Here is a 27161-nt window from a genome sequence, read left to right on the forward strand (position 1 = left end):
TCGATATATGACATATATGTATGTATATATATACATTATATATTACATATATATTTATGTGAGTGGAGAGAGAGAGAGAGAGAGAGAGAGAGAGAGAGACAGAGAGACAGAGAGACAGAGAGAGAGACAGAGAGAGAGGAGAGACAGAGAGACAGAGAGAGAGACAGAGAGAGAGGAGAGACAGTATGCATATAGGTAGTACAATATTTATTTAAAGTATTGACTTTAGAGTCATGAAGACCTGGTTTCAAATCAAATGATTAGCTTCTTGATCCTGGGCAAACCACTTCAGTTATCTACCTCAGTTTTGTCATGTAGTTACATGAAATGGGTAAAATAATAACACCAACCTCACAAGGTTGTTTTGAAGACCAAGTGAGATAAAAATTTAAAAACATATTTGCAAACCTTAAAGTGTTATATAAATACTAGTTATTTTTGATCCTTCCATTTTTTCCCTCTATTTGTTGTTCTCCTTCCTGATTTAGATACAAATATTTTTCAAACATTATGCATCAGTTCAGGCTTGTGCCAAGTCCCACTATCAGCTCAGTTTCCTATCAACCGTTTTTCAATGATTTGTGAAGTGTTGCCACTCATAACCTTCCATCTTTCTTTTCTGATATACTTTGCAAATTTGCCTAACACCCAACTAGTATTTCCCTAGGCTTTCATTTCACTTACTTTGGCAAAGGCTCAGTGTTTACTTGATGAGATTTCTGCTTCCTCATTGTGATCATTCTTTTGAATTGCTTATGCTTCTCTGAAAGCACCATAGTCAGATCAATCATTTTACTTCTGTTAATGTCTTTTGGAGTTCACAATTATGTGAGCAGATTGGATTGGGGCTTCTATAGGAGTGGGAAGTGTCTTCTCACCTTTATCCTTCATTCTCGTTTTGTATTGATTTTGACTTTGGCTTTATCCAATCAATAATTAGATGGTACAGATAGATTAATCTGAAATGACACTCATATATATAATTAGTGGGTTTCTGTCTGTTAAAATATAATTAATTTCTCTTTTTTCAGTGATATTAAATGCTCACCATTTTCAGTATGCAATTCCAGTGTTCCAACAATTTACTGGCTCAGAGACTGAACAAAGGTGTCCCATGAAAGGAGCCAAAAGGGGAACTATAGGTGGTCTAAGATCAATAGGATTCTCAGTCTCTTCTTTTAAAAGTTTCAGTTAATCAGTCACTCAACAAACATCTTAGGTGTCAGGCACTGTGCTAGGTCTTAAGGATAAAAGATATACAAAAATTACAGAATCTCTACTTAAATTTTTTCATTCTAATTAAATACTCCATTTGTCTCTCTATCAAAATAAGATTGACTCACCCAGCCCTGAGGGTCATTTTTTAATTGTTTGTTTGTTTTATGAGTTTCCATGGAGATGTCTACCCCCAATAGGGGATATATCTCTTCTAATTTATCTCACATTTTATTACCTGTGGCAAGGAGTCAGAGAGAGAGCTGAATTTAGTGTTGAATTTGAACCAAAGTTCAATTGTTATGACCTGAGCAAGTCATCATATAGTTCCCTAGGATTTGTCTGCTAAGCTTATGATTCAGCAGGTAATTTGTTTGGGTGAAAGGATTTCCCATACTTGGATTACCACAAATTGAAAAAAAAACAGCTAATCTTTTATATATACATGTGTGTAATCTGTGAGATCTCATGTTTGGCATGACCCATGTGATCATGGGAAAGACATTTAGCTTCTTTGAGTCTCAATTTCATCATCTGTAAAATTGCTGTATTGGATTAAATGACCTTGAAGCTCCTCCCAATTATAGATTAATTTTGTCTCTAAGGTATTTTCCTACTATCTATGATAAAGTAGTTTGGCTAAAGACCACTATGGCATACTCACATTGGTCACCTCCTTTTTTGTACATTAAAAAGTCAGTTTTTGTATTTATTCATTCAACAAGAGTTATTTATAATCGTGTGCTAGTTATTTTGATAGGTTCTGGGAATAAAGGACACATAAGGAGACAATCCTTATCTCCAAGGGACTTGTATTCTTTTAGGGGAAGTAACATATACACAGATAAAGAAAAGCAAAATAAATACAAAATAATTAGAAGAGGGGGGGTCCTAATACCTGGAATGATGCAGATAAAGATGATGATATTTGACCTCTGTGTTGAGGAAAACTGTTTTCTTTAAGTGCTCAAGAGAAAGAGGAATGAGAGCAATCCAGGCACTCTGGGTCTGGGCAATTCGAATGAGGAACCAGTTTGATTGGAACATAGTGTATGCATGGGGGGATACTAATAAGAAGTAATTATGGAAAGATAAGATACAGGCAGATTGCCAAGGGCTTTAAATGTTAAACAAATGAATCCTTGAGGCAATAGCAAGCCACTGAAGTTTCCTGAGCAAAGCAATCTTAGTAGATAGCTAGTATTTATAGAGTACATTAAAGTGTACAAAGTACTTCCCATATATTATCTCATTTAATCTTCACAACATCCCTAGGAGATGGGTAATATGAATTTTCCTATATTTTTCAGATGAGGAATCTGGAGCAGAAGGTAAGTGGATTGCTCTGGATCACACAGTAAGGAAGTGACTGAGAAAGAATCCCCATTCAGGTTTTCCTGGTTCTAAATCCAACCATTTATTTACTTCACTCCCTCACTGCTAGGTAGCCTTTTGTCTCTTCATCCACCTCTACTCCATCTTGATAATGGAAGTCCATGAGCATATCATCTCCATTGTATAAAATCTCACTTTGTTGGCCTATTTCTGTGGCCACATAAGCACCAGGTATTTGAAAGACTTTAATAATGTGCTTTGCCATATTTTACCCTATTGGTTGTTTGTTTTTTTGATGGTGCCTGGACACGTTAAGTTGACAAAATAATCTCATATTTTTATAATAATTTTTGTTTGATAACAACTCGTACTGTCCCACTTGGCAGGAGTATTTGCATTTTAAGGATGGAAATTATATCACTTTGCCCACTGTTACCTTTATCAGCTAAAATTCAATTTTAAAGGTGAGCATTTTTCAGGTAATTCGTGCTAAGATTTTTTTATACATTTGCAATGTACCCTTGAACGAGTCTCCAATGTGAAGCAGACATCAGCAGTTGGCATCCAAAGGTTCTGAAAGACAAATATCTGGTAAAGCAAAGGGATATGGAAAGATATTGACCCAAGGTACACCTCCTTTTATAACTTCAATTTCTAGTAAATTAGAAAGAGAAAATTGCTTAAGATGAGATTCTTTGGAAAAGAAATATTTCACATTGTACTCTGCCTCACAATTCCCCTGAAACATCTAGTCTTTTCCAAAGGAAGAATTATCTTAACATTTTACTAAGAATAAAATATCCATTTTAGTATTCATCATAACTAATTCAACCTAGAAACAACACAAAACCATTCCACAACTCCTTTCAGGCTCTGTCAGTGGAGATACAAGTGTTACCCCCTTTCTGCCTCTAGTTTTGAACACAGGAATCAAATCAAAGGATCAAAGAATATTTGAGTTCAAAGCTGGCTTCAGATTAGTTACTTTCTATGTGACCCTGGTTAAGTCACTTCCTTGGGATCTGCCTCAGTTTTCTTATGTGTGAAATTGGGATAATAGGAACATCTGCCTCCTGGAATTAAGGAAATAACGGGTTAATGTTTATAAAGGGCTTTGAAAACTTTCAAATAGCATATAAATACTATAATTACTTTTATTAGCATTATTGATTGTTACTACTACTATTGCTACAACCATACATCTGACACTTAAGAAAGTGCATTGCACATCATGAGGACTTAATAGCAGTTATTCATTCATTCCAGTAGATGCCACAGTACTAGCTTTGGGGTTCAAAAGAAATGAGTTATTATTATTGACTGATTCCCAAAAGCAACCACCAGGATCTTTCACTTCTTCTAAAGCAGGGATCTTTAATTTACCTTTTGTAAACCCTCTAGCCCCTAAATCATACAAATTGAGCTAAGTTAAGAGAGTTGCCTCATTGGCACCTAACAAACATAAAATGTTATTATCTCAGCTCTTCAGACTTGGAGTGGTCGATTTTGTCACTCCTAGATCCAATATTCTGGTTTCTTCCTAGGAACCTGAGCTACTCTAACTTAATTTCCTCCAAGGTATAGAACATTAAGACACACATTACAACTTTAATTGACCATTCTGTATTTATTGACACTGGTGAAAATTTGGGCATGATGCCAGGCATACACACACATATACATATATACTTATATACATACACACACACACACACACACACACACACACACACACACACACATATATATATATATATATATATATATATATATATATATATATATATATATATATATATATATATATATATATATATATATATATACACACACATCTATACATGTGTGTATGGCTCATCTATTCCACCAGCCCAATAATTCCTACACAACCACAGTCAGGCTTTTTTTTCCTCAGAGTCAATTTTATATTAATAGATGAAATTAAACAAGGATGAATGCAATCCTTTAGACTTGGGTTCAAAAAATTGATTTCATAGGTACAAGATAGGAAAGCTTCTACTTTAGGGACCTAAGTGGCCACAAATGAAGTGTGGAGGGACAGCTGGGTGGTGCAGTGAATAGAACACTGATCCTGGAGTCAGGAGGATCTGAGTTCAAATCTGTTCTCAGACCCTTGACATTTAATAGACGTGTGACCTTGGACAAGTCACTTAACCCCAACTGCCTTGCCTTCCTCCTTCCAAGAACAACAAAAAAAAGGAAACGTGGGACTTAACTAACATGTGTTAGAATCCTTACTAACTAATGTCACTCTGAGAAAGTAACTTACTCTTTTCCTGATTCAGTCTTCTCATCTGTAAAATGGGCACAATAATGGAATGTACCTCTTAAGATAGTTGTAAGGTTAAAATGAAATATTATTGTCAAAGCATGTTGCAAAGTTCTATATAAGTACTTTCATGATGATGATATTGATGACAATGATGATGATGGTGGTGGTGGTGATGGTGGGGGTGAAGTAGAGATAGTACTCATGCCATTCCCATAGTAAAATATAGATGTCTCTGAACTCTTCAGACATCAGTGGTAATAGTGACAACAGTGGAAATTTACTCATAAAGAGAGAGCTCATTTTCAGGAAAAAAGAAAGAGATAATCCAATTGCATGAACCTAGTGAACAATGAAATAGATTAAAATAAGGTAGCATGATTTCAAAGATGGGGCTCCGCAGAGACTGCATGTCTGCATTCTGAGGCCTGCTCTAGCTGAGTTTGGAACAGTTTTCCACTGTATTAGCTACAATTGGATATCTTTTGTCAACAATAACAAATCATGAAGACCAAGACATGAAGCTGTGGTAATCCTCATCTGAGGCCAGAGTACCTACTGGGAAAAAAATCCCAGAATCCATCAAAATGTAAATTAAAAGGTCTTCTTTTTTTTATTGGAGCCGAAATGTCCAAATATCCTTTAAAAAAAATGTCTTTTCTCTATGGAATTTGCTTAAGTCATTTGAATTCAAAGAGCTTCGCATCAGTAAAGGAACTTTCACAAAGCTACCCACATAAAATGAATAGAAGGTAGACATATTTGATTCCATTTAGAATTCTATTTTATTTTATTTATCATTTATGTAGCCATTTTGAAAAGTGCATTTTTAGTAGAATTTCTCTTTACTGCCTTATGAGTTTTTGTTAGTATTATTACACTTATTGTAAATTGATCAGTTAATGTCTAGAGAAAACAGGAGACTGGCCCAAGTTCATGTGGTAGCTAAGTGGTAGAAGAAGAGATACTTAGGAATCTGAGCTTTGAAATTCCCTTGATGTTATTCGCACTCCTGAAGTCTGACTGCTCATTTTCCCCTTAGAGGAATCATTTATGGAAGAATCAGAAACATGGTCCTTATGCATAAGCTTAGTCATTTACAGATGAGTATTTTCAGAAAGTCAGTCATTTCATCCCATTACTGAAACTTTCCTATAATTCTGCTTCGTGCCATTTTGGAAGTCCCATGTTAAAGTTGAACCCTGATGGTTCTCTGAAACTACACCATTACTTTGAGGTGTACTATACAACTTCTATTAGCAATTCTGCATTTATTGACACTGGTGAATTCTTTGACACAATGCCAGGCATATTTTAAAATTTATTCTAAACATTAGGTAGCAGAAAGAGAAGGAAATTTCAATGAAGAATTCCTAAGTATAATTATTTGAAGCTCTTTATACCTTAGAATTTATTACTCCTTGAAGGGTTCTTTAATACAAAAGATTCTACTAGAGGAGGTGTTATCAAAGAGTAGTAAAATGCTTAATTAATACTTTTAGAAAGTTTTTCAAATGAATATTGATTTCTCCTACAATGTGAGAATAGCAGATTATTTCGGTCCTTAATATATTATTACATCACAGCTTTATGGTCATTCACTATCTCAAGAAGAAGTATGGCATAAAGTGAAATGTTTGGTTTTACCTAGACCCCATTTCAAAGGTGCTTGCTCCTTTATTCTATTATGGCAAAGATGCAGCCTCAGTGTAATTTCTAGTGAACAGTATTTTATTATATTGATCTGCTTCAATGTTTCTCAGCTGTTGGCAACCTTCAGACATCTACTAAGTTAGGCATTTGAAAGCCCTCTTTGTTTGAATATGGATTCGTTCTATTTCTGAATTCTACTTTCAATTCTTAGGTAAGAACTTCCTGGCCTACATTCATTTATTACATAAGAAACAGTTTCAAGTTACCCCTGAGTATCAACAACAACAAAAAACGGAAGACAATTAGTTTTCTTGTATTTTTTTTTTTTTGGTTTTATTGTGCAACTGAAGGTCTTTGATGTTGGAATAATTCATTAAAAGATATGCTTTTCATGGATACCTATAATCCCTGTTCAAATTCATTATGACCTTAGTCATATCAATTTCATAATCAGAATAAAAAGATTATTCCATAGTCCTCTAGGCTGCAAATTTTCTCTCAACGTAAATTCTATACATAAACTTTCATGCACTAGAGCTTCATACAAACATAGAAGAAGTGAATCCTTCTATCTCTAGGGAGGTAAAATTATATAACATTCAGTGCTACATAGAGATAAAGTCACTGTCTTTGGAAAGAGGTGTAAACCTGGCTCTGAATCCAAGGTACCTCTTGACATTTACATGCTGGACAAGAGTTATTTAACTTCTCTAAGACCTAGTGTTTTCCCTAGTCTATAAAATGGGGAACATACACACACACACACACACACACACATATACAAATATAGTATACTGTATATATAAGTATACATACATATACAGTATACTATATATGTGTGTATCTCAAACTCACAGTGTCTTATTGAGGATTTGTTTAGCTTGGGTATATAAAATGTCTGTTATTGATATTTCCATTTTACAAGTGAAGGATTTAATTCTAGAATTTAGAACTTTAATGACCTTTTCAACTTCACATAGATAATTAAGAGAAAATACACACACATGCACGCACACACACACACACACACACACACACATATATATATATGCATGCACACATACATAGACACATACGCATATATGTATGTTTATATAATGGAAACCTGTGTCCAAATTTCCAGAACTAAAACTTAACCTATTTTCTCTCTACTAACTTGGACAATAATTTAGATCTTTTAAATTTCTCATGGAAGTAAATGGTTTAATTGCTCTATATATGTGAATTCCTCCTGTGCAGGAGGGATATTAAGATGTTTTCCTATTTTTGTTTTACTAAAAGTACCTCTGATTGAATAATGTGATTAAAGAAGATCTTCCTCACTCATTGATGGGCCTGCCCATTGTGGAAAGCTCCTTTAAGGAAGTCTTTTTGTAGGAGAGTTCCAAGTAAATTTGCTTTTTTCTATTGAGAAAGTAGCTCAGAGGGTTATGCCCTCTGACTCTAAAAAGTCTATGAACACTCTGAGCATGAGGTTTTACTTTGGGTCTAAGTATTTTTTTTTTTCAATTTACTTCTATATTTTTAGTTTTCAACATTTATTTCCACAAGATTTTGAGTTCAAAATTTTTCCCCATCTCTCCCCTCCCCCAAACCCAAGACATCATGCATTCTGATAGCCCTTTCCCCCAATCTCCCCTCCCTTCTACCACACCCCTCGCTTCCCTTACCCCCATCTTCTTTCTTTTCTTGTGGGGCAAGATAGATTTCTACACCCCATTACCTACATTTCTGAATTTCCTAGTTGTATGCCAAAACAATTCTCAACATTCGTTCCTAATTCTTTGAGTTCCAACGTCTCTCTCTTCCTCCCTCTCCACACATTCCCGCTGTGAAGGCAAGCAATTCAATATAGGCTACATATGAGTAGTTTTGCAAAAGACTTCCATAATAGTCATGTTGTGAAAGACTAACTATTTTTCCCTTCATCCTATCCTGTCCCCCATTTATTCTATTCTCTCTTTTGTCCTTGTCCCTCCCCAAATGTGTTTACATCTAATTACTCCTTCCTCCCATTTGCCCTCCCTTCTATCATCCCTCCAGACTCCACTTATGCCCTTCTCCCCTACTTTCCTGTAGTGTAAGATAGATTTGCATACGAAATTCAGTGTGCACATTATTCCTTCCTTAAGCCAAATGTGATGAGAGTAAGCTTCACTTTTCCCTCTTGCCTCCCCCCTTTCCCCTCCATTTAAAAAAGCTTTCCTTGACTTTTTTATGAGAGATAACTTGCCCCATTTCATTTCTCCCTTTATCTTCCCAATACATTCCTCTCACACCCCTTAATTTTATTTTGAGATATGATCCCTTGCTATTGAACTCACCCTGTGCTATCAGTCTATATGTATATAATCCCTTCAACTACACTAATATTGAGAAAATTCTCAAGAGCTACAAATACTATCTTTCCATGTAGGAACATGAACAGTTCACCTTTAGTAAGTTCCTTATGATTACTCTTTCCTATTTACCTTTTCATGTTTCTCTTGATTCTTGTGTTTGAAAGTCAAATTTTCTATTCAGCTCTGATCTTTTCACTAAAAATGCAAGAAAGTCCTCTATTTCATTGAATGACCTTTTTTCCCTTGAAGTATTATACTCAGTTTTGCTGGGTAGGTGATTCTTGGTTTTAATCCTAGTTATTTTGACTTCTGGAATATCATATTCCAATTCCTTCAGTCCCTTAATATAAAAGCTGCTAGATCTTGTGTTATCATTATTGTATTTCCCCAATATGTGAATTGTTTCTTTCTGGCTGCTTGCAATATTTATTCTTGATGTGGAAACTCTGGAATCTGGCTACAATGTTCCTAGGCATTGTTCTTTTGGGATCTTTACCAGAAAGTGATTGCTGGAATCTTTCCATTTTTTTTTTCCTTCTGGTTCTAGAATATCAGGGCAGCTTTCCTTGATAATTTCATGAAAGATGATGTCTAGGCTCTTTTTTACATCATTGCTTTCAGGGAGTCCCATAATTTTTAAGTGATCTCTCCTGGATCTATTATCCACATCAGTTGTTTTTCCAATGAGATATTTCACATTATCATCAGTTTTTTTTATTCCTTTGGCTTTGTTTTGTATTTTCTTGGTTTCTCATAAAATCATTAGCTTCCATCTGCTCCATTCTAATTTTTAAAGAACTGTTTTCTTCAGTGAGCTTTTGAGCCTCCTTTCCATTTGGCTTATTCTGCTTTTTAAAGAATGTTTTTCCTCATTGGCTTTTTGGACCTCTATTCCCATTTGAGTTAGTCTACTTTAAAGGTGTTGTTTTCTTTAGCATTCTTTTGAGTTGCCTTTAGCAAACTGTTGACTTGTTTTTCATGATTTTCTTGTATCTCTCTCATTTCTCTTCCCAATTTTTCCTCCATCTCTCTTACTTGATTTTCAAACTCTTTTTTGAACTCTGCCATGACCTGATGTCATTACATATTTATTTTGGAGGTTTTGGATGAAGAAACCTTGACTTTGATGTCTTCCTCTAATGGTGTGCTTTGTTCTTCCTCATATGAAAGGATGGAGGTAAATACCTGTTCACCAAGAAAGTAACCTTCTATAGTCTTATTTTTCCCCCTTTTGGGACATTTTCCCAGCCAGTTACTTGATTTTTGAGTCTTGTGCCAAGTGGAGGGTATACCCTAGGTACCTGTAAGTTCTCAGTTCCTCCAAGGTGGCACAGTCAAGGGAGAAGTTTACTCCTCTCCTGGCCTTCACTCTGGTCTGGAAACAATCACAAACTTTTCTGTCCCAGATTTGTGAGTAGGGTTTCCTGTCCACAACTGCCTCCAGCTCCACCATGACAGTGCTCCTCCTCACCCCAGGGCCACCACTCAGGACTGAGATCCAGATCAGCTGCTTGATTCCCTTAGGGTCTTTGGGCTCAGGGCTCCAAAAATGAATGCTGCAGCCGCCTGGGGCCTGGGCTAAGGCAGGACCCTGCACCCTTCTCACCCAGGTGAAAGAACTTTTTCACTGACCTTTGAAGCTGTCTTTGGCATTTGTGATTTGAGAAATCCGGGAACTGAAGCTGCTACCTATGATTCCATACCCTGAAGCCTGCTTTGGTCCTGTCTGTGCTACACAGCATGACCAAGGCTGGGCTCAGCTCCTCTCTGAGCCCGGTGTGATAGACTTTTCCTGTCAGCCTTCTAGGATGTCTTAGGCTGGTAATCTCTTTAACTCTGTCATTTTGTGGCTTCTGCTGCTCTAGAATTTGTTTAGAGTCATTTTTGCATGTATTTTATGGGCTTTGGGGGAAGAGCTACTGCAGGTTTGTCCTTCTACTCTGCCATCTTGGCTCTGCCCCCCTGTGGGTTAGTTTTTATAATACTGTTTATTTGGTCAGAACAGGACTCTGGGAAGCTGTTTAAGGAGAGCCCTGGCTTTGAGAACCCAAACATTGGTGCTTGCCTCTCTGGTAACTATGAGCAGACTGTTGGATCTGTCTGTTGATTTCAGGTAGAGGAATCCTTGTCTGTTGATCTTTTAATTTCTCTGTATTTTCTTTGATGTTCAGTGTGCTGACTCCTCTGAACTAGGTGAATTATATATGTGCTAGGTTAAAGGAAACATACATATGCTTGATTAAAGTGACATAACTCCTTGAAAGTTGCTTTCCTTTTATGAATGCAGATCTAAGAACCTGTGATGGCAAGCCCCCTGTGTGTGTTGGTTTTCCACTTCCTTATACTCAACATATAATATAAGCTCAATAAGGGATAGAATTATTCCTTTTTTGTCTTTTTCCATCCCTCATGTTTAGCATAGCTTTCTGCCATGTTGTTGTGCTATTCTTTCATTTGTGTCTGTCTCTGTTATCCCATTTGGAGTATTCTGGGCAAAGATGCTGAAGTAGTTTTCCATTTCCTTTGCAAGCTTATTTTTCAGATGAGAAACAGAGATTCTAGGTGCTTAAAAATGTTTATGGGTTAAATTGAGTGTCTCCTGATTGACCTGTGTCCAGGGTGACAGCTGTGCCCAGAGATTTTTTAAGACATGGATGTCCATGTAGTTATGCACAAAAAAACAAAAAAAAAATGGGGAAAAAAAAAGTATCCTATGCTCATTTTGAAAAAGTTTCATAGACATGAAACTTGTTGGATTAATGAAGTATCCAGCTTGGAAAATGCAAAGTGCATTTCTGAGTTTTTTAAAAATAAAAATTCAGCTGCAAAAATAGGTCTATGTATTAATTAAAATATTATGCTCATTGTTATCCAGGACACATTTGCCTCCCATTTGGAAACCCATATTTATTACTATTATAACCTTTTACAATGGTGCTGTTATCTGAGATTTTCAGCTGGTCCTAGCATATTTATCCAAGCTAAAGTTGAAGTAATATTCAATATGGCACCTTAATGGCAACCAAATTAGTTTCCAAAACCTTATTCATGTACTCTTTTCCATCATAACATTTATCTTTAGAAGATATTCGAGAGACGTTCTACTCCACCTCATTCATTGTATAGAACAGGAAATGGAGATTCACATCGCTGATATAACTTGCCCCAAATTCGTCTGTTAGAAGAAGTAGAACTAGCATTTGAGCCCTGCCTCACTAACTTATCCATCTTCAAATCCAGGTTTCCTTCCACTGTACTACATTTGTTCCTTCCCCTCTCCACATATCTACACTGGGCTCAGAGAGGAGAAACCCTACTAACCCTATATATGAAGTCTATCCAACTTGGTAGACTTAGAGAATCCCCTATTCTCTCATCAAAATGAGGTAGTCAAGCAGGATGTTAGCAGATGGCAGTTAATGAGACAAAATTTTCAGAATTTAAATCCCATTTTCAGCATTGACAAAGAAATTTGAGCAACATGAATAAGTTAGTAAAGACATTTTTAAATCAACATTTCCATAGTTATATATAATCATCTCCAAAGCACAATTATAATAATTTTCTTCTTCATAGAACCTCAGTGTTGGAGAGAACCTGATTTACAGATAACTTTGTTTTAAGGACTCAGAAAATAGAAAAAACAAAGTCTCTGATGAAATCCTCTCATTTTTGGATAGTGATAATTGTTAGGACTTTTTTTCTCCTGACTTTAATCCTAAATCTAACTCTTAGTGACTCCTATGTATTGCTTTCAGGACAAGCCATTCAAATCTAATCCCCTTCCTGTGTCAAATCATTTCAAATATTTGAAGAGCGTTTCTAACTTGCCCTGAGCCTTCCTTGATCTAGGCTAAATATTCAGTCACTTTGAATGATCTCTACATAGCATGAATGCAAGATCCAACATCATTCTGATTTTCTCCCTTTAAATTCTCTTCCAGTCATCAGTATATTCCCTCAGATCCTCAGACAGGAACATGATAATGTGGACTACAAAGGGCAGAGTACAAAGTGACTGTCATCTTCCTTTCCATGGATGCTGTCTTTCAAGAAAGTAATGGATGCATTAGTCTATTTGGATAGTACCATGTTATATGGTTGGCACATGTTGAAACTGTAGTCTACTGAAGTTCCCTTTCCTCAGATAGATTTCAATATAAACATATCTCCCATCTCTTTTAACCATGAAGCTGTGTTTTTGAACCTAAGTATAAGACTTTATTTTCTTCTTTGTATTCGATTTTATTGTAACATAACAGGAAGCTTTAGGGATCTAAACTATTTTTGTTAGAACTCAAAGAATTTTTTAAAACTTACATTAAAACAACTCTAAGAAGTAATACAATAAAAATATATATAACAAAAATCAGATTCTTATAATTTTGATCAAATGTTTCTAATATAATTATCTCAAAATGCAAAGTTCTATTTGTCTTATAATTGGGTATTTTGAATGTAAGTTTTATAAATGGTTAAGTGTTCTGAATTTATGCTTATAGCATAAGGTAATAAAGGAAAGGCCTGAAATATCCATAGATTAAAACTAACACTGAATGAGACATCTTTGAATAAGTTTGAAAAAAATTCTTCATTGCATGGGAGATGAAACAGATACTATTGAGATGTCTGGGAAACAATTAAACTATTATGTTAAGACAAGATTTACCCAGGTATTTCCTATGTAGAAGAAGGAAGAAACTACCTGGCATTGTTATTTGCACCCATTGCATAGACTTTTTACATAAGACTAACTGCCCCCTCACTGTTTAAGAGGCAGTAGAATTTTTTGTAAAAATGAAGCCAAAAATACTTTAGCCTCTTTTATAAAAGTATAGATTCTTATATAGGTCTAAGGGCTCATTTTGATAACTCACTCAATTGCTTTTCAACATTCATTCTGTCTTTGTCCCAATTACAGAAACTGTGAGTTGAAAGGAATTGGATTCAAATCCCACTTTTAACATTGGCAAGCAGGGTAACTTTGAACATAAAGTTTTAAATCTCTGGCCTTCATTTCCTCATCTGTACAAAGAAGAGGCTTAAATCAATGCCCTCTAATATCCCTTCTTATCCTGGATTTATAAAGAGGTCCTCAGAGAGACATATAATCAGGTCTATATAAGAAATCAACCAGGTTAATTGCAAGTGTTCATCCAGTTCTGGTAGAAAACATTTTGTGGGCCAACTGATTCAACATTTGGGGAACTTTTATGGTTAGGGATTTTTTTAAACTTAATCAAGTTGAAACCAACTTCTCTAAAACTTGTATGCATTTTCCTTCATTCTCCTCTCTTAGGACTAAAAGAACAAATCTAGTACTGCTTTTCTATTACAACACAGTGGTTTTTGAGTAGCTAGGTTTCCCCTAAGTCTTCTCTTGGAGAAATACATCAGTTCTTTAAATCTATCCTGAAGTGAAACAGTGTCCATTCTCCTCACCATTCTTATTTTCCTTCTCTGCCTGTGTTCTATCTGTTCATATTTGAAAATATGTAGACACTTCAATGGACATATATTTCATCATTTTGAATACTTCAACCAATGGACTGTGTATCTGTGTTCATCTATGCCTATCAAACTTGTGTTACCCTTGGCCATATCCTTCAATAAATCGTCCACAGGAGGTCTACCCAAAGTGCCAATAATGTTCTTTAGAGACTCTGGCATCTAGGTGGCACAGTGGGTAGAGCACTGGGTCTAAAGAAAATCTGTGTTCAAATCTAACCTCAGACAATCACTAGCTGGACAATGCAAGGCAAGTACCTTAAGTTGCCTATGCCTCAGTTTTTTCATCTATAAAGTAAGGGTAACAACAATATCTATCTCTTAGGGTTGTTATAAAGACCAAATGAGATATTTGTAAAGTTCTTAGCATATAGTAGTCACTATATCAGAGATATCTTTTATTATTATAGCTCTTTTGCTATTGTGTTTGTACACAACAAAGTGCCCACCAGTTAATTACCACTCTTACACTCTCTGTATGACCAGATATTTTTTAAAGTTGTGTTTCTTTGATATGCAACTTCCTACTTATAATGACCTGTTGTCTGTCATGCAAATTAAGCACCTCTCTGTTTCTTTTTAGGTATTCATCAACTTAAATTCAATGGTAAAAGATGGAATCATAGAGATGCATGATCAAAGAAACATCCATAGTCACCCAGGTTGTAAATGAGAGAATCAGTATTCAAACACAGGTTTTCCAAGCCCAAATCAACTGTCCTCCTGCAAAAATTCAAGGCTACCACAGAGGTTTTCCTAAGACCTACAGTTCTTACATTCTCACCTGCACAGGACAAATATTACAAGCCACCAGACCCACAAACTCTGACCAAGACTTGAGGGTGTGCGAGACTTGATTGGGAACAAGTTCATGGTGCTGCATCAAAGGCCTTTCTGGAATCAACTTTCATTAATTAAATCAATCTCTGAAATGCTTCTTGTATTCTCTCTTTAATGTTTCTGTTATAGAAATGAAAGTTTGTTTTTTGCCACTTCATCAGACAATGTACACAAATTGATTCTAAATGCTACTTGAAGCTAATCCATCAGCCAATAAATATGTATTTTTTAACTAACTACGTTAGGGAAATAGTACTTGTCTCTGAATATGTAAAGGGGTAAAATAAAAGCAAATAAGAATAATTTCCCTGACGTCAGAGAATAAATACACACAATACCACACACACAAACACACACACATGCACACACATGATAACTAAAAATAGTTACATTATAATTATATGGAAATATATGGAAAATGTATGCATAAATAAAAGATATCACAATGAATGTGCCTGAGTTTATCAGCAATGGTTTCATGGAAGAAATGATTCTAAGAGGGAAATTTGAAGGTTCCGAAAAGAGTTAAAATCAGATTAGTAACTTTAAGACATTCTCTAATTAGAGAGTTCCATAGCACTTTGGAAGACCCTTCTATGGATTATTTATAGTAACTTTGGCCAAGTCACAGCTGGGAGGAAGACATGAATGGGTTATGATTTGCATCATAAGAGGCAATAGCAATATTGATTTTACTGTAACACACTAAGTCTTAAATTGCTTTTACATAGTATTGTAAATATCTTTGTGTAGTATGTTTTATATCACACTTCTGTTTCTTCAACCCTAGGGAGTAGATCATTCTAATATCCCCATCTATATTTTTACATATAAGTAACTGGTATGTCCTTCCCCCAAAAAATCTTTGCATTTACGATTATATACATTTCAAACACACATATTTATCCATGTTTTCTTTATAAACTCCTGGGGGTAAGTTGTTTTTTTTTTTTCTTCCCATTTTCATCTTTGTATCCCCCATACCTAGTGCAGTTCCTGTTCCTAAGTAGATATCTAACAAATGCTTGTTTATTAGTTGATTAGGACTCTGATAGTAGTAGCTCAAAGGCAAGTGCACATACCATGATACACCATAACAGAAGTAAAGAGATGACAGGTTCTCAGGAAGGAAGCACATTCCTCCCCCAAAATTCTACCAGCCTTGGACTAAGTCTGGTTCACCTAAAGCTAGTTAGGTTTGGGACCTCATATTTTGCTGAGAACTTCTCAGAGTTTCCTCTTTATATGAAAATTTTAGTTTTTTGCTTAGTACAATGGAAGAAAAAAACTTGGACTCTGGAGTCAGAGAGAATCAGAGTTCAAATTGAATTTCTGAGTTTTACTACCTATCGCACCATGGGCAAGTAATTGAGCCTCTTGGCATCATATTCTCTTCATCTATGAAATCACAAGACTGAATGAGGCCTCCTAAGTACCTTGCCAACTCTAGTCGTATAATCCTATGACCTAGAAACTCTAAAATTTCTCAGCCTTCATGCTTAACTCTTTTGCTATGAGCTATGGCATGGATTCCAAGAATTTCTCATTGATGTTGCAATCATTCCTAGTCTCATAAACCCAGGCAGTTATACGTCCAAGGATTTGATAACTCAAAGGCAGTATGTGGCATACAAAATATATTTCATCATAGAAAAAATTCATCTAGCCATGATTTACTGTGGTCCTTTTTCCCCCTCTTTAATATTTTATTCAGGAGTATATGTTGACTCTCCTCACAAAATAGTTTTTGTATCAGTTCTTTTATCTTGGAAAACATCTAATCCTTGAACTGAACCCTAAATAGTAAAATTAGAAGCATGTTGGAAATATGTAAGATTCTTTCAAAACTTCAATTTCCTCCATCTCTAGCTTGAATAGATCCTGCAAATTTGCTAGAAATAAACTCAACTCCTGTAGGTCTTTTTATTTACAGCTTCTCCTTGACAGGTCTCATCCCTCTGACAACAGCATTAAACCTCATTTTTATATGCACACCTGGATCTTTGAAGCTGGCAGCTTTAAAGACTGGGACTTGGATGAAATCAATCCTTTCTAAATCCAGTATTGACATTTTTTCCTCTTTAGCCTCACTTACTTTGTCACCAAGACTACAATTAGTGACCTAGGTTTCAAGGCAATGTTGCCTACATTTGGTCAGAATAAATGATAATTTACCATTTTATTAGCAATCCTAGAGTGAATCATTGACCCTTGACTGTGAGCTTCTGCAAGAGAAATTCAGAGCGAGCAGAGTTAATCCTTAACATATATGGTCACTCAAACATCTAAATAAGAAATTTTTTTATTAATGGGAGCCCAGAAGGAGTTCTGGGAGTAACTAGACTTATGCTAATAGATATTGTTGTGCAATGAAAACAGAAAGACCCCTCTTGCATTTTCTACTGTAGAATATTCAGCAAGTATGATCCCCTCACTAGAACAGTTTCCTCATCTGTAAAATGATTGAGTTGGAATCATAGTATCTTTAGTACTTCAAATCTCCACCATAAGAACCTATTAAAGTCATTAAATTTCTATCTGTCTGACTCTCTTCAACTGCAAAATAAGGTTGATCATACCACCTACATCTTATGGTCTTAAGGCTCAAACAAGAAAATATCTTGTAAAACATTTAGCACATAATAGGTGCTCTGTAAATACTTGATCTTTTCCTTCCTTGAAGTCAAAATTATTTTTTGGTATGAATTCTTGTGGTTTGTCCTTCATTCTGGAAGGCGACCATGACATCAGGAAGATGACGCCATGACTTGCAAGTCAATTGCATTTAAGAAAGGGAGGGCAGTGCAAGGTCACCAGATTCATTTTCTCTTCCAAAGTCACCTGGGACCAATGGTCGGATATAGATCAGTACAACTGGAGATGGCCCATGATGTAATGGGAGATCTTTTCCTTTTTAAGCTAGGGACTTTCTCCGAGTTCTCACTTTGACTCAACACCCAGTGATTAGGGGTATTTAAGAAGTGAACCAAGTGATGGCCACTTTAATTAAAAACAAATCAAACCAGGAAAAGAAGACATTAAGGGTTTTTGACCAAATTGGGCAGAGTAACTTCAGGTAGAGGCATGATACTCTAGGAGGAGAGGGGAGAGAAGAGGAGACAGGCAGGAGAGATGGGGAGACAAGAGAGGTGAGGGGAGGGGAAGGAAGGAGAGGAGAGGAGGAGCTGTGATGATAATTTATCATTCAAGTGAATCTGTGACATTGGATAATGTCTGTATATATGTGTATATATTCATGTGTATGCATGTATATTATATGTGTGTACATGTGCACATATATGTATGCACATATACATATACACACATATGTACATATGCATATATCTTGCTTTCTAGGTCATAAGTAACTGAGGGATTGGATGAACTTGCCTTGGTAATCTCAACTGGTGCAATGTTTTAATATGATTATAACCTTATAATGACACAATATGAATCCAGCAGATAGTGACAAGTTCAGAAGAAATAAACAGAATTGAAGAAATACTTAGCAATAGACTAATATGTATGAGACCATATCAAGTGCTGAAAAGGATCAAACCCTAAACAGGACATAATTTTTGCCTTCTGCAATCTTATAGTCTGTTAGAGGAAATTAGTAATCTATCTTTTAGGTGGCAGCACAGCATATAGAGTGCTAGACCCGGAATGTGAGGTGTGAGTTGAAACTATGCTTCACATGCTTATTTGACTATGCAATTTTGGACAAGTGTCTTAAACTCTTTTTTGTCTCAGTTTCCTTATTTGCAAAATGGTATAATAGCACCCACCTACTAAGGCTATTATAAGTTTACCATGAAATAATATTTTTAAAGGACTTTGCATACCTTAAAATACTATAAAAATGCTGGTTAGTATTATTCATCTCTAGGGCCTCAGTTTTATCAAGTGTAAAACAAGATGGCTACAATTTATAGTCATTTTCAGCTTCATTTCCTACCATCGTGTATACACTCTCAAGCATTCTCTGCCCAAAAAGTCTGTGATTTCAATGATTCAAGAGGTCCCTCCAAAAACCCAGGTCACAATCTATCACCACCAGCATAACCTCTGTGAATCTTATCCATGTCTTCTCAGAAGTTCCCCATAGGGATTGTGGAACGCTAACCATCTACTTCATTCTCTTACTCTTATCCAATGAAAGCCTATTTTTTTATTTCATAGTATAAATCTGTTGAGTTCTGGATCAGCTAGTCAGTGACCTTGGATATAACATAAAGATGCTTGAAGGAAATAATATGATAAAACTCTAAAAAAGGTAGGGATGAATCTGATTGTGGAAGTTTCTAAGTATTTGGACATAAGTGTAATGCAAAAAAGCACATGATTAGTACCTAAAGGATACACAAAATATATTATAAAACTTTTATTAAAATAAATGTCATTCTCACTTGGGAGAGGGTGGGGATCAGAGAAAGGTTCATGGTGATGCTTGATGCAATCTTTAAAAAACACATCTGATTACAATGAGTAATGACTTTAAAAGAATATTTCAATTTTTTTATAAAATTACATTTGGGGAATTTTTGAGGGAAAAAAATTCTTTAAGATCATAGAAAAGTGCTTAACCCTAAATTGCAGCACTTATCTTAGCATAGCATATGGATGTTTATGGTATTGAACTGGATTAGAACTGACTTTGAAAAGATCTATTTTGTCATGGCTCTTGTTAAGAAACAGCCCAAGTACTTGAGTACTGTGATGGAGTTTGATATTATCAATGAGCTCCTTTGATGACAAGCAAACCATCAGTGATATCCCATCCTGTCTGTGGCTTTGGCGGTGCTTTTTGTTTATTTTGTTTTACTATCCCTCTCCCTTCACCAGGGATAATTCAAAATATGTGCATTAAAGTGAAAAAGATTTTGACTTCACTGGTTATAGAGTTTGTATTCTGCAAGGCAGTGTTGTAAAGTGAATGGATTGCTGGGCCTAGTGCTAGAAAGATCTCAATTCAAATCCTCCAATGATACCCTTTGGTGTTTTGGTAAATCAGTTAACTTCTATTCACATCAAATACCACTCTAGGACATATTTTCATAGTTATTATAAATACTGTACTTACTTTCATCATCTATATTTATTCTATAAATCCAATATGTTTACATTTCCCATTTAATTCTCTTAATAATTAATACTATCTCAATATTAAGCCTATATATTATACAAATTACTTACCCTTAAACATATTTAATAAGACTTGAATTAGCATGGTTATGCAAACAACCATACTGAAGTGATACATGGAAGATTGTACATTTCTTTTAAAAATATAATGAAATTTGATGTCCAATTCAATTACTTATTCAGCACCTAGTTTGTATAAGGAATTCTTCTCATTGCAATGAACACGGCAAACGTAAAACATACTTCACCTTCAAGGAGCTTATATTCTACTGGAAAGATAGAGGATACACAAAACATAGGAAAGAACTTAATTTTTGGAGGAAAAAAAAAGCTATGGTGAGTAAACAATGTTTTCACATGGCAGATGAAATCTGAGCTAATACTTAAAGTAAGCAAAGGATTGTAAAGGGTGGAGAAATATCCATATCAGGATGAGAAGGAATAATTGAATTTATACAAAGAAACAAAGAAAGGAAAAGGCATGTTGAGTTCAGGAAAAGCCAGCAAGACACTGCGTATATAACATAACAATGTTTCTAGTTAGTAATGAAGAATTTCAACTAATGTGAAAATATATTTAATAAGAATGTATATGTGGAGCCTATATCAGATTTCATGCTGTCTTGGGGAAGGGGAAGGGAAAGAGGTGGATAAAATTTTAAAAATATGGAATTGAGTGTTGAAAACTAAAAATAAATAAATTGACTTATTAAAAAATCAATGTGAAAATAAAAAAAAGTAAACTAGAACTTCTTACTGTCTCTCAAAAATAAAATAATAAGGAATGTCTATAAAAGTAGGGTGGATCCAGATTGTGGATACTTTCCAATGCTCAACAGATTAATTATATTCTACAGGCAATATGGGGACAATGAATCTCCATGTGTAAAGTAGCAACATAGCCACATTATTACTCTGGGAACACCAATGAGGCAACTGTATAGATGGAAGATGGATTGGAAAAGGGAGAGGTTGGATATAGTGAGATCAAAAAAAGGGCTATTTTATTTTTACAAATGAGAGTCAATGACAGACTTGACTAGGGTGATTATGGTAAAACTAGAGAGAGGGAGATGGATGAGAGAAATGTATGGGCAAAATCAAATGAACTTGGCAATGAACTGACTAGGTGTAGAAAGGGAGGGAGAATGAAAGCTTAAGGATGAGTCCCAGTTTGTGGTGCTAGGTTACTGGAAGGTTCTTGGTATCCTTGCTAGTAATAAGGAAATTAGGAAGAGACCATTTTGGCGGGATGGCAACATATTTTCTTTTGATGTGCTCAGTTTTCCTACAACTCCGAAGAGTGATGAGGGATGGCTGTATAAATTTGAGAATCACCCATATAGAAAAATTGATTGAGTTGACTGAATACCTGGAGCTGATGAGATCAGTAAGGCAGAGAGCATAGTGAGATGATCAGGACTCAGGATAGCCCCCCTGAAGTTAAACAATGAATTTGGAGTAGATAGTAGATGATGAGCTAGCAAAGGAAATGGAGGAGTAGTGGTCAGACTGGTAGGAAGAAAAGCATAGCAGAGAAAAAATAGTGGCACAAAACACAGAGAGGAGATATATCCAAAATGAGAGGTTGTTCAACCATGTCCATGCCTGAAGAGAAGCCAAAATTGATGAAGACAGAGAAAAAGACCTTTGAATTTAGCAATTGAGATTTTTTTGTAAGCTTGTATAGAGTAAAATTAATGCATTACAGTTGTAAGGAGTCAGACTTTAAGGGATGAGAATTGAGTGTGAGGTGTGAAAGTGGAAACAACAAAAGTAGACAACTTTTTCAAGAAATTTGGCAGTGAAAATGAGGTCCAATGTTGAATGGTAATTTGAGATGATGGCAGCATTGAGTGTTTTTTTTTTTTTTTAAGTAAGGGGTATGGGAACCTGTTTGCAATCAATAGGGATATAGAGAGACTGAAAACATAGAAAAGGAAGAACATGATTAAAAGATCAAGTCTCCATAAGATATAGACTGGTAGGCATATGAACACAAAAAGTGGTTATGTGTTTTTTGTTTGTTTGAATAATAGTAAAGGATCCTGATAAGAAAGCACAGTCTTCTTTTGGATCTTGATACAACTAAATGATGTATGGAAAAGTAAAGCATGTCTAAACTTCTTAAAAATCTCTTCCTTAGCTAGAGGTCAGGAGCCATAAAAAGAGTTTAGATTTCTGACTGATTTTGTTAACATCTATTAACATCTTTCCACCAATCAAAACTGCAATATTGGAATGGAACAATATGTGACATGGTTATTCTATACAATGCTGAGAGTCACATCCCATCCTGTTTTACTCTTTCTTACAGATTTCCTTTTAAGACAACATGAAACAATCAGAACAGATGACTAAACACACACACACACACACACATCAAAACAAACAACAAAAACTTGGATTTTTTTAGTATTGTAACGAATCACATATTTCAATGGAAGGGAAGGTCCAATGATTATTTAATCATTCACAGGCCATATTTGCACTAATTGCTTGGTTAGACAAAAGAAGATAATTCCATTCACTGTATTTTTCATACCTCCACTCTGTTTAATGATTCAGAAATAAGGTTTTTAACAGAACAATAGTAAGAAAAAAAGAATCAATTGCTTTGCAGTAATTTTAGATCTGATTAAGAGAACTGGACTGACACACACATAAAATGAAATCCTCTAATGCCAATAGTGCAGAAAGTCCAAGCCCTCATTTTCTTTTAACTTGATCTCAATTTAGAATTAATGGAAGAGCAATAGATTTTGAAGTCGGCTAGCGCAGTGAGTGGACCCTCCTCCACATACAGTCAGAAATGAACAAGAGTTGAATAATATGAGAAACTATAAATTACATTCGGCATCTGACAAGGGAAGACTACCATCAATCAGTCATGGGTCTTAGAAGTATCAAAACATGCAAAGTCAACAAAATCTATTTTAAAATTCAATGTTTTCTACCCCATCCCTTTCTTAGTGTGGTTATTTAGTCAGTTTTCAATTGTATCCAACTACTTCTGGACTCCACTTGCGGTTTTATTAGCAACAATACTGGAGTGAATTGTCATTTCATTCTCCAGATCGTTTGACAGATAAGGAAACTGAGGCAACAGGATAAAGTCAAAGTTAGTATCTGAGGCTGGATTTTAAATTAGTTCTTCCTGATGCTCTTTCCACTGAGAGTTAATTGATATTGGTTCAGTGAAAGCTCTCAAGATAAGGAGGTTAGTTTTTCTGCTTAAAACACTTTTCCCATCTTCATTCAAAATTTTCTTTAGCTTTCTTAAAGCCCACTTTTTAGGATTTTAAACGATAGTTTATAAAGCCAATTTCTGTTCTTCTATGCCAGATTTTTAACTTCTTGCATCATCTCCTTTTTTCTGAAGGCTCCACCTTAGAAAGAATGGAAATTCTCTCTATGGCCCTCAGACTTCAGTCTCCTATCCATGATATAAAGTCAATAAGGAAATATTTAATACAACTTATGACAGTATAATTTTTTCCTATTTGCATATTTAAAACTCAATAAACAGAAATGGATTATCTTGCTAGATAAAGTTTTTCATCATTTTGAATAAATATTCCAGAAAGATAACACATAGATTAATCAGGTCCACATAAACAGCATTTTCATACCTCTTAGCACAGATTAAGAACATCCCTATTTCCACATGGTTCAATACAAGGTTGCCTTAAACCTATGTTTAGCACCAGAAATTATTCTGTGAAATATAGAATGCTGCTTTATGTGGAGGGTGTGGATTGATTACTCCCTCCACTCCATTCACTAAAATCATTTTTTTTTCATTTTTAATTCCTACTCTCCAGCATTGCTTCTTCTATTTTTTCTAAATCTCTTCAAACTTATGATAAACCTGCCATAAACAGATGTTACTTACATCTTTTCATGATGTCTTCTAGTTGGAGATTGTATGATTTATAACAAACATTTGGCAACTATTTCAGCTAAAAACATATAACATATACCTTCCATAATAATAATAGTATTTATATAGCATTTTAAGGTATGTAAATCACTTTTATAAATTATTTTATTTAATTCTTCCAAAAACCCTGTAATTATGTAAGGTGCTACTGTGCCCATTTTACTGATGAAACCTGGCTATTCCTAAATTCAGTTCTATTACTCTCAATTATGTTGAGAAACCTAACATTTGATCATTTGGCTAAAAATGATGCTACAGTGAATTGGGCCAATTATTCTGATCTCTGAGAGTGAATAGAAAAGAACAGTGAGAGGGGTTGGGGGTAAATAGTTAATTCTGCTTACCTAAACTGGTAAGTGATCATAGTTCTGTCTTTTACTCTTTTACCTAAATCCTTCAGGAGATGGGAGAGGAAACAAACATTTATTAAATGCCTACTATGTGCTAGGCACTATGCTAAACACTTCATAAATATCTCGTGTTTTATCAACATCTTTGAGAGGTAAGTGTTATTATGATTCCCATTTTTCAGTTAAAGAAACTATGGCAGACAAAAGTTAATGACTTGTTCAGGGTCATAAAGATATATTGTGTCTGAAGCTAAATGTAAAATTATGTCATTTTTCCTATAAGCCCAATTTTCTATTTGTTGCAATACTTAGTGGACTTCCTCTTAAGGCTTTTCTTATTTCCAAATCGTAGAACCCTTTCAGGTCACAAACTCCTTACATTTATGACTCCACATGCTAAATGACCTTTATTTTATTTGGCCTAAAATAATTCAATCAGTATTTTTTATTTACATGGAAGCACTATAATGCCTACTAACTTCAGGGAAACACCTGGTTCCTACCCGTTTAAATAGGCTGACCATTTGACAAACTGACATTCGTTCAGTCAATCAATCAAACAGGCATTTACTAAGTACATTTAAGGTGCCAAAACTAGCTTCTGCTGACAAAGAAACAAAAATAACAGAGGCCTTTACCTTCAGAAGCTTACAACCTATTAAAGGGATTCAGCATGTTCACAGATATGCAAATGCAGTATTTATATGAAATAATTACAAAGTGGTTTTGGGGAAAAGGAATTAGAAAAAAAATCTCTTGAAAGAAATAATGCTTGAACTGGGCCCTGAAAGGGGGTTATGAATTCCCTGAAGGGAAGATGAGGAGGGAAAATATTACAGGCATGACAGACATAGCCATAGATGCAATAAAGGATGGAACTTTGGTTCAAATAAGAATCCTGGGGAACATGTGTTTATTGGTCTTTTGGATGTGAGTACCCCCTTCATGTTCCAGGAATAAACAGCTTCTAGTACTGAATTTTTTGGTAATTTAAAATTGTTTACAGGCCTCTTGCTACTCAGTTTCTTTTGAATCAAGCATCTAAAATGATAATAAAAGAGAAAAAAAAACACCTCTGAAGCTCATTTTTAGACTCTGGTCTCATTCCTCAGGATTGTGTTTCCATCCCATTAATAGTTCATTGGCATTGTCACATTTTACAAATTCAGCAGACATGATCTTCACTTTCCTGCCTCACAGGGGCTCATGCTTGATTTGCCTTATTCAGATGGTAATGCATCTCACTTGAAAGTTTTCAGCTTCCTTCTCTGCTTTTTATGATTAGAGGCCACATGCATTTGTGCCTTTCTCTGCTAGAGTCCTGGTTGCCTTTATATCCTGGGTATACAAACATGATGATCATAACTGAATCTTCCATAGTGACTTAAGGTTTAGACAGTACTTCAAATATTCTAAGTTATCAGAACCTTTAGGGGTATTGTTACCGGCATTATTATTCTTATGTTGAAGATGAGGAAACTGAGGAACAAGGAAGAAAAGGACTCTACTGATTCAGTCTCTATGACTCTTTCCACTACAAGATACTGACTCTCAAAAAATTTATGCCAGTTAAGATGGCAAACTCAGTTATGTTTTGGTCTTGACTCAACAGCCGTGCACTTCTTTGGCTAATTGTTATATGTCCTTTCTTCTCCTGACCTCTTTCCCTGCTGCCCCCTGGACACTCCTTCAGAAATCCAAAAACTTAATGAGTCGTTTGCTGAACATGGTAGTAACTTTCAAAGTTATCTGGTTCAGCAAAGCCTCTATGCAATACTTCATGGAACAAGATGGCACCCCTTATGAACCCCAATTCACTGTAGAGTTTTTAATCCTTTGAGCTATGCTCTAATACTCTATGGCAATACTGAGCCAATACTCTGACAAGCATTGTGGATTCTCAGTTTTATATCTGTACTTAATAACTAGCCTCTCACCATAACATGAACAGGAGAGGCAGCAGTAACAGGAGGCAAATAGCTTCCTAATGATTTGGAGGTTAGGTGGGAGGTTAGTAACATCAGTTATCTGTAGTCACTTGGCAGTATTGGCATTGCAATGGCAGCACTGATAAATATGGTAAGCTAGACCCTGGTCTTCCACTGAAAGGGCAGAAAGCATTTACTATTTGTTGAATGGATGAATTCAAGAAAGTAATCATTTGTGAAACATCCATCACCTGCAAAACACTAGGTGCTAGGTACTTGGGACACAAATACACAGATAGAGTCCCTGCACTTCAGGAATTTATAGTCTACTGGAGGTGCCAAATGTGTAAAATTGAATCTAATAGAAACAGAACGTGAAAAGGGTAATGGAAGAATCCTGAACATTTTGGTTTTCCTGGAAATGCTGAGGAACATAATGCATTCTTTAAGCTAGGGGACTGAAGAAGAGACAGTACCTGAACTGAGCCTTGAAGGAAGAGAAAGAAGTCAACAAACAGAGACGAGGAGAATGTATTTTTGTTAAACTCGCTTCCATGTTCTTCCTTGACCTCAGCACCTCATCTCCCATCTCCAATCTTTTGGACAGGTAGG

The sequence above is a fragment of the Notamacropus eugenii genome, chromosome 6 (assembly GCF_028372415.1).
Source record: "Notamacropus eugenii isolate mMacEug1 chromosome 6, mMacEug1.pri_v2, whole genome shotgun sequence".
Taxonomy (NCBI): Eukaryota; Metazoa; Chordata; class Mammalia; order Diprotodontia; family Macropodidae; genus Notamacropus; species Notamacropus eugenii.